Source organism: Fukomys damarensis, unplaced genomic scaffold, assembly GCF_012274545.1.
Source record: "Fukomys damarensis isolate Sample0158 unplaced genomic scaffold, DMR_v1.0_HiC HiC_scaffold_26, whole genome shotgun sequence".
Classification (NCBI taxonomy): Eukaryota; Metazoa; Chordata; class Mammalia; order Rodentia; family Bathyergidae; genus Fukomys; species Fukomys damarensis.
The window spans coordinates 19,263,066-19,272,410 of NW_022900938.1; positions in this window are offsets into that span (position 1 = coordinate 19,263,066).

Sequence of the window (9,345 nt, forward strand, 5' to 3'; positions counted from 1 at the left end):
CTTTTTTTTTTTTTTTTTTTTTTTTTTTAGGAAGGAGCCAACAGTGATGGAGCCAGATGAAGTCAGAGTGTTTAACACCAGGCAATCCAACATGAACAAATTCAGGATGTTGAACACATTCCTGGCAGAAGCAGAAATGGCTGACTCATAAATCAGCAGGGATTTTGCAAATGTCTCAGATACTACAAAGCTGTTCTCTTTATGGAAACCTCACCATATTTATTCTTATTTCTCTCTGCCTCTAGCTCTGTCTCATCTCTCTCCCATTCTTTCTCTCCCTCTATTCCTTCTCTGTTTTCTCTCTCTCTCTCTCTCTCTCTCACACACACACACACACACACACACACGCACACACACAGAATAATTAGTCACTTTTTTGTTAGTTTACATTTTATTATTGTTATGGCATTTCAGCAGTTTTATTGATTGTGATAATTGCATAAGTTCAAACCATTCTAAATTTGAGCTACTTGTTAAAAATCAAAACATTATTTGTCTTTGGATTGGAATGGTAAAAGGAAGTAATCTTTGTGATGGTTCGACTTGAAATACAAAGCTATCTCATTAACTTAACCTACGGAACTATTATCATGGTTAAAAAAATCTAGACAAGTGTAACATTTTTTTCTTTAGCACTGATACCTAGCTACAAATAAATTTCATTTATGCAGATTCTTTTTTTAAAAGCTTTTACCAAATAACAAATAGCTAATAAATATAAACTTTCATGATTAATTCTGCAAACTGCCTGGAAACTTAACAAATTTAGTCCTAGGATTTCTGTGGCCCTAAGCAAGTGTTTTAGATTTTACCTCAGTTTTTGCATTTTAGAATCACAAATTGAAAATAAAAAGAAAGGGCTAGAGACGTATCTGATGATATGTCTTTATTATTATTTTATGTTCACTAATAAGGTGCCTAAAATTTAGGTAAGGTGATTTGCTCGTGAGACGTATTCACAGGAGTTTTGGGGTGTTGGAGTTTAGATCTAGGATGTTCCCGAAAGGCTTCTTGTGTTCAGAGGTGGGTTTTGGAGGGTGATTGGATCATGGGGGCACCATGATTATCAGTGAATAAATTCATGGATGAATTTAGAGGCAAGTGTGCTGCTGGAAGGGGTGCCTGGTAGAAATAGGTGAGTCACTGGGGGCGTGACCTGGAGGGGTATATCTTCTTCCCTCCTTCTTTCTCTACTTCCTACACCATGATGTGAACAGCTTTCCTCTGGCAGGCATTTCCTCCACGTTGCTTCTGCCTGGCAGCCACCTCACAATGGACTGTAACTGGGAGCCAAAATAAGCAATAAGAATGTGACCAAGACAGCGTCTTTCTCTACACCAGCTGGGCCTGAGCTTTCACAAGAACAAGGATTTCTTAGAGGAAGGCAGGTGGCTCAGGCAGGAGCCATGTGATTGGTCTCCCTCACATGTGATTGAGGTCAGCCTCAATGTGGTTCTGTGTCCCAACAGTTCTTCCTAAATTTGGCCCCCTCCTGGTAGAGTGACAGTGGGGAGGTCTTGTCATGGCTTGTCTGGGGTCCCGGGGCCCTGAATTTCTATGGTAGCCTTTCTCATCATCTCAAAACAGAAAGCAACAAACAAACAAACTACAAATCACTTCTGTTCGTGCAATAAGATGATTGCCAAAAGGACATTCTGGGTAACAGAATTCTGTTTCTAGTATGTGTCAGGCACTGTGCTAGCACTCTTGAGCCTCACAGTTTATGCACACATTATACATTTTAAAGGATGAAACATGAGTATAGCAAAGTACATTCTTCTTAGATAATGTACAGTATAATTTTTCTTTTACGATGTTGCTGTGTCTTGAACATTTATGTCTCTTCCTGAATTCATGTGGAAACTCAACTCCTGTTGCAATAGTATCAGGAAGTGGAGCTCTGCACACATGAATGGATTAGCAGTTCACAAAGGGCTTGAAGGCGTGAGTTTCTCATTCTGTGCCTTCTGCCATGTGAAGTGTACTCAAGGTGCCATCTTGGAAGCAAAGGATAGCCTCCATGAGACTTGACCTACTGGCTTCTGAATCTTGTGCTTCCCAGCCTCCAAAACTGAGAAATGTCTTATAAATCACCCAGGTTCCGGCATCTTGTTAATCAGTACTGTATTGGTCAGCTTTTCATCCCTGGGACCAAATACCTGACATATACAACTTGAAGGAGGAAATGGCTTATTTGGCTCATGGTGTGAGGGGTTTTGGTGTAAGGCAGAAACGTCATAGTGGAAGGACTTGGTGGAGCAAAGCTGACAATTCACAGGGGAGGGTAGAGGACAACAGGGGAAGGGCCCTAGTGAGGGACACACCCTCCCAAGCCATGTCCAGTGACCACCTCCGCCTGGGCTCCACATCCTAACAGCACGCTGAGCTGTGAACATCTGAGTACTAATGCACTAATGAGTGTAGTACCCCTATGATCTGATTCCCTCTCCAGGAGTATCCTAATCCAATCAAATTGATGATTGAAACTAACACACACACAAGTAGATTAATGTGTGTAAGAGGTCTTTTGGATTTGACAGTGTCTCCGGGACTGTTATAGCACATGATTGCAAAGACAGACAGTGAATGTACTGCATAACTGTTAAATGACATCCAGATGGACTCGGGCCTAGAAGAGCGATGGTTAGGGTTTCTGTCTACATGTCCCCCAAGAGCCTCATGCACTCATAGGTGGGGCTTTTGGAAGGTGGTAGGATATGAGGGCTTACGGAAGACTTGTTGTTAGGAGGCAAGGCCTGGGTGGAAACTGGGGGTGTGACCTGGAAGAGCACATCACGCACTTCTCTACTTGCTTCTTGGCCACCCTGATGCCAGCAGCTTTCCTCTGCCATGCCATTTCCTGCCTTGGAGCTAGCCGGCCACAGACTGGAAATTGGAGCCAAACTAAACCTCTCCTCCTTTAAGTTAGCAGTGTCTTTTTCCCAGTGAAGAGGAAGTAACCAAGACAGTGATACAAAAATATTTTTAAAACAAAGGCTGCAAGTAGCTTTTAAATTACCAATTGCTTCTGACTGGTAAGGGCTTCTGGGAATATGGTGATCCAATGAGATGGATTCCTAAATCTTACTCAAATTTAGAAGAAAAGAGCAATTTGTGTTATCTGACATAGTCACAGGAAGGGGTAGTGACCACTGGTTGTATATTGGTGATACAGGTAGAAGGACTTTTTCCTAAGTTTGCATCTTCTCTTTTTGCCTTCCCCTCTCTCCTTTTTACTATAGCCCCCCATCCTCTTTATCTTCTATTTTTCTCCTATTCTCCAGGAAATGAAAAATTATCAAGAAAGAGCAAAGATTATATCCTTTCACTTTCTCCGAAAAGAGGCTATAAAATTGCAGCAAGATAGGCTACCAGTAAGAGTAATACACAGTCAATTCTTCCAACAATGAAAACAAACTTAGCTCAGCTCTGTTTTGATGTGGCCAATGAAAGCCTACAAGTTTTTCAGTGATTCACAGGGTGCAGAGTGAAATTCAGGTGGTTTGGTGAAATTGTTGGTAATGAGGTGGGGAAGGACTTTTACAAATGTTTCTACCTTATGTATTTGCAAGTTTGAAGTGGTACAGAATGCTTATTAGGTAAATGGATTGAAAGTATGTTCAACTGTTAATGATTTATTGGATGAGACTCATACTACAATACAGCCCATTGGGACAACAACTCTAATGTTGTGCTCCCAGGTTGTAAAGATGAACAACAGTAAGGATGTGGGTTATGTGTTACTGAGATTACTGGGAAGTGATTAGGAGGCAGTTGGCTAGAGGTTCTACAAGTTCCTGCTGTGTGGTTTCTGTCTAATTTATGTAGCTGACTCTTTGGAGGAGGACTTATTGGAACACTGTGCCAGCTATCTATAAATAATGAATGGTTCCGCATGGAGAAGAGGACTCTGAAGCTCCCAGAAAGGGATTGGTACCCATACAGCCACCTCATCCCATCCCTGTCTGTCTGTCTCTCTATGGTGTCCATCTATCTACCATTGCTCTTTTTAATCTATTCATTTATCTGTGCATCTACTCATCTGTAATCTCAGAGGCAATTGAATCCAAAGAGGCTGTTACAGAAATTGTTGAGAATTCACACTAAGAATCACTTACAGAGGGTGCTCTAAGTGTCCATAATCCTCATGGAGGACAAACTGTGAAATGAGTTTGGATGCAATTAATCTCAGTGGTGTGTTATATCCACAGTTCAGTAGAGAAATCGCTCATTTGCAAATTGAGAATGTCTTCACTAGAGAGATGTGGTATAACCGATAAGAGCAATCCCAAATATCATCCTGGGCTTGAGCAATAATACACATATTTAAATCCCCCAAGAATGTGTTTATGTAGAGAAGAACAGCAGTGGCCTATTGTGCCCGTAACTTGTGTGGTAAAGAGGCCCACAGTGGACGTTTAAACAGCAGACCATGGCCTGACTTCAGTGGCAATGAGCCGTGGACTGAATCTCATTGAGAACTACTCAGCACTTCCCCTCAGCCAGGAGTAATAGCTCCAGTGGAACCCTTACACACTTAGGATCTTAGTGTAACAGGCAGGATGAAATAGATGCATTTTTGTCTTTACTTTAACAAAGTTTTTCCCCCTGCCTTTAAAGGCTTATTTCTATTGGCATTAAATAAACAGAAGGATCCATACCACCCCCAATTGGAAGTCTAAATTTAGAATGAGCATTTGAATCGATACTACCAGTGATATTCAAAATTGAGTCATGCTATAATATACCATATATCATACAGTGTCAAATACTGCTTTGGTTTGCAGACATAATTAATATAAGATAGCCATTATAGTATGATGTATGATCCAGGAACCTTTAATATAACAAAAGCCAACTAATATTTATCTCTAATGTGCTATAATCTTTTCTCACATCAGAAAGCATTAACAAAGGGTATATTCTTTAATGTTACACTCCCATGGGTTTATTTGAACTTTTTTCCAGTTTAATTAGCTTATTCATTTTAATTAAAGTACAGTGCAACATTTACATGGTGTTTAATCTGAAAGTTAATCCTGTTTTCTTAAAAGATTAAGTACAGTAATAAATATAAAATAACGGTGGCTGTTTCTCATAGGACTCGTACTTCGGCTACATCAACAGTTTCTGGAGGAAATAGTAGAAACATAGACTTTCTCCAGTATTCTTTCTCTAATATTCTTTCATTAAGACATGAGTGCCTCAAAAACTAGCATTCTAGCCAATAAAGGGATGTCAAAAAGCCACACCACCTTATGGATGCTCATGTCTTTTGGATCTGAGGCCAAACCCTCAGACCTGCTGCAGTAACCTATTCTCCTGTCCCATGCCCCGTTCTTCTTGATCAGTGACTTTAAGTTTTCCTAGGGACAAGCATGGCCACTGAGTGTCTGTGTAGACAACCTGCAAAGCCGTCACCCTGTCCCTTAGTTGTTTGACCTCAGTGATGATGATTTCGTCCTCCACTCTGACGTAGCCTCTCACTTCCACGGTCATACCCTAGACTTGTCCTTGCCAGGGACTCACTCAAACTTACCAGCCTTCAATTGCTACTTCTGATCCTTTCTGTTATCACTCCAGCAGCATTAAGACCTCCTCTCCATGACCTCTCCATCTCCTCTTGCTTTTATTTTCTTCCCAATTCACTTACATTTCAAGATTGTTCCCACCTGTTTCTTGCAAGGTCCCTCAATTCCCTTGTCCTACTCATTCCAGGATAAAACTAAGCTGGATGAACCTAGTAATTCTCCACCTTCCCTGTCTCCACACTCACCTTGAACATTTCCCGTCATCCTTCAAACACGCTTTTGTACTTTCAGTTTAAGAGTTCCCCTAACATTGCCTTCTTCTCAGTTGTCTCATTCAGTTTCCTAAGACAACTTTATACACATATTTGTTTCACTTCTTCTCCTATTATTTGCTTTTTGACTAGTTCTGGTTTGGTTTTCAACCTCAACTTTTCACCAGCTTTCCTCTTGCTAAGGTCATGGGTCACTGGCACCAAATTTAACCGACGCTTTTCAGTCTGCATCTACATGGCAGCATTTGTCAGAGCTGTCATTTCTTGCCATTTTGAAATCCTTTTCTCATGTCTTCAATGACCCCACACTTAGCTGCTCTATTTCCACTTCTCTGGTTTGCCTTCCAATTATGTCTTAGGAGTCTTCCCCTCTTCTATCCAAACTCAAGTTAGAATACTTCACTGCTTGTCCTGTTTGCTCATGTTCTCCTATTCCATCTGTATACAAAACACAACTGCACACACAGACTTGTGCACGTGTTCATAGCTGCTTCATTCACGATGTCCCCAAGTTGGAAACAACACAAAACTCATTATCAGGTAAATGAGTAAATAAAACTCTGTCACCTACACAATGGAATACTATTCAGCAAGCATTAAAAAAATCGACTCCGGAAACATACAACACTCTATCGATCTCTATGTACAATGCTTAGTAAAAGAAGACTGATGTGAAAGTGTGTGTGTGCTGTATAATTCTGTTTATTTAAAATTCTAGAAACTGTAAGCTAACCTACAACAATCAGCATTGCTAGGGCACTGGGAAGGACAGACTGCACAGCAGCTCAAGGAAACCCTTCAGGGTGGTGAGAATGTTCTGCATCTTTATGGTGAGGATGGTTTCATAAGTGTGCACCTTCCACAGCACTCACGAAACTGAACACATTAAACGGGGGCAATTTATTTTAAGTTGCACCTCAATAAATTTTATAAAAATCTATATGCTGACAGTTCATGCATTTATGTCTTTAACATAGACCTCTCGTGTGCTTCACACGGTGGGTCCAATTATTTACTTGATATAGCCACTTTGATATTTCATGGGAATTTCAAGCTTAATAATTTGTTTAACATGAACCTTGAACTTATTCTCCACAGATTCCCCTGATTGCAGTAAATTTCTGTCTAAAAGAGATGTCAAAATACAGTGGCTTAAATAAAATAAGGCTTTGTTTCTGTATCATAAGACGATTTAGAGATAGGTTAGGCAGCGATGTTAGAGTGACTCTCTGTTATTGCAGCTTCTGGATGCCATTTCTGGGTTCCCGGAATGCTTCAGTTTTCATCTTACACTGGCCAGCAGGGTCAAAGCCGGGTCTGCACCTTTCTTTCTAGGGCATAACCCAGAAATGCTAAATGGCCATAATTCACAATAAGACAGGCTGGGAGCTGCTATCTGTAAGCAGCTGTGTGTTCAGCTGAAACTTTATTTCTGAGGTAGAAGGAGAGAACTGATACAAAGAGATGAGGATTCTGGCTTTCTCTAGGACATGTGGCGACCTGGGCAGGCATATTCTTGTGGGACCCCTGTCTATCTATGCAATATAATTTAAAATGTATTATAGAATCCATGAATCTATGTGCAGTGATTTATTGGTGAAGATTTAGAATAATGGGTGCAGAAGAGGTACTTGCATATTTATATATTGTCTAGTCAGTGTGCACATGTCCAGGCATCTCTTCATGTCCCTTATTGTCAATTGTACCGTTTCTGGCTAATTTTGTGTCTCCCATGCAAAAAAAAAAAGTAGCAACCCAGTATTATTCACAGTGACCTGGCGCTTCAGAACTTTTTGCATTGAAACAGTATAGATCTTCTTGCCACTGCAGTACCCTAATGTCATTTATTTTAATGCTGGTTATATCATTACTCATGACACTGCATCATTTATCTACTCGACCACCAGTGACTAGTGGCTTCCAATGAGTCTCTTAAAGATTTTCACTGTGCTTCCCTACAGATGACTATGAAGGCAAGTCTCAACCAGAACATGAAGGAAAATGCAAACAATCATTTTCTTGTAGTTTTACCTTTCTGATTCTTAAATTTATGACATACACATAGAACAAGGCATCTTCTGAACATGGCTTTTCTTCAACTCTTTAGGTTGAAACTGCTGTCTGTAGACTGTGATCTCTTATAATGGTGACTGCACCCTTGCAGGGTGTGGAGGAGAGGGACCAAGGCCAGAGTTGTTTGCTAAAGGAATTGTCCATCTAAGCATAGCTCGAAATGACCTGAGAGAGTACAACATCGCCACACCCACTGGACATCCACGGAGGTCTCTTGCCATTGGTGAGCATGGTCCTTGGAGCCCTTGGAGGAAAGCGAGCCCCCTGTTCTGGGTGGCTCCTGTGGTTTCCTTTTCCTCGTGGGTGCAGGCCTAGGGATGCAGACACACTCTGGAAGAAGCCACCAGACACATCTTAGCCTGTATTCTCTTCTTCAGAAGAGAGCTTGTTGAATGGGATATGGTGATGTCACTGTTTGACTGCCAGCTGCCTTTGACGATCCGCATCCAGTCCTTTTACCTAAAGGCAGACAGGCAAGCTTCCAGAAAGAAGTTCAACACGTTCTCACAGTCATCACTCTTAAGCTTGGTAGTGGTGACTAGACATTTCTTTGGATTCCTATTCTCAGTTTATATTTCTGAAGATGGAGTTTATCAAACTACACTTCCTTCTCCTCCCGGAAGTCCTGTCCAGACCTGGTCAGCCAGCCTTGGCAGAATCATGGTTGTCATCTATCTCTGGTGAACACCTTTGCTGTCCTAGCACCACCACCCCAGGACTCAGCACTTTGGCCGTGGCCTAATAGTTTTGAGTATAAAAGAGTCTGTTGATGTCAACACAGTGAAGCCGATGATTTCTATTATCTGTTGCATTTTACAATCATGTGTGATGGCCCTGCACAGCTACATTATGGAAGAATGACAGTTTTCTCATTTTAAAGATGAACAAGATGAGATACAGAAAGGAGTAACTTTCCAAAGTCTAACTTGAAAGAGCTTGTTCTCGCACAGGAAGGGAACAAGGTGCAGTTCATGCATTTTACCCTGAGTCCACTGGAGAAACTGGTTTGGACTAGTCAGTGCCAAATTCCTGTCTCTCCGGCCGCTTGTTTTGGGGGGCTGTGAGCTACAAAAGGAAATACACCTCCTTAGGAAAGTAAGCTGGGCACAGCCTGGCCATCTGCTTGGTTGGCAGGGGCTGACTTCTTGGATAAGGGAGATGGAGAAGGGCATGTCATTGGCCAGCAGTGCCTCTGGCAGTGAGGCATAGAGACAGATGGACCCCTAAGCAGATTGATTGCTGTCAGCATCTTAAGAGTCCATGGGGAAGACATAATGCATAATGCATACCTGGAGAAAGGGGGATACAGTAGCGTCTTGACAACCATATAATGGGTTCCAGTGGTGGAAGGAGATTCCCTTTAGGCTAGCATCCTGCTAGGTATCAAGCCAGGGAATGAAGACAGGAAATAAACAGGAATGCACACATTTATTAATTACAGGGGTGATAAACTCTCTGTTGAAAGTAGG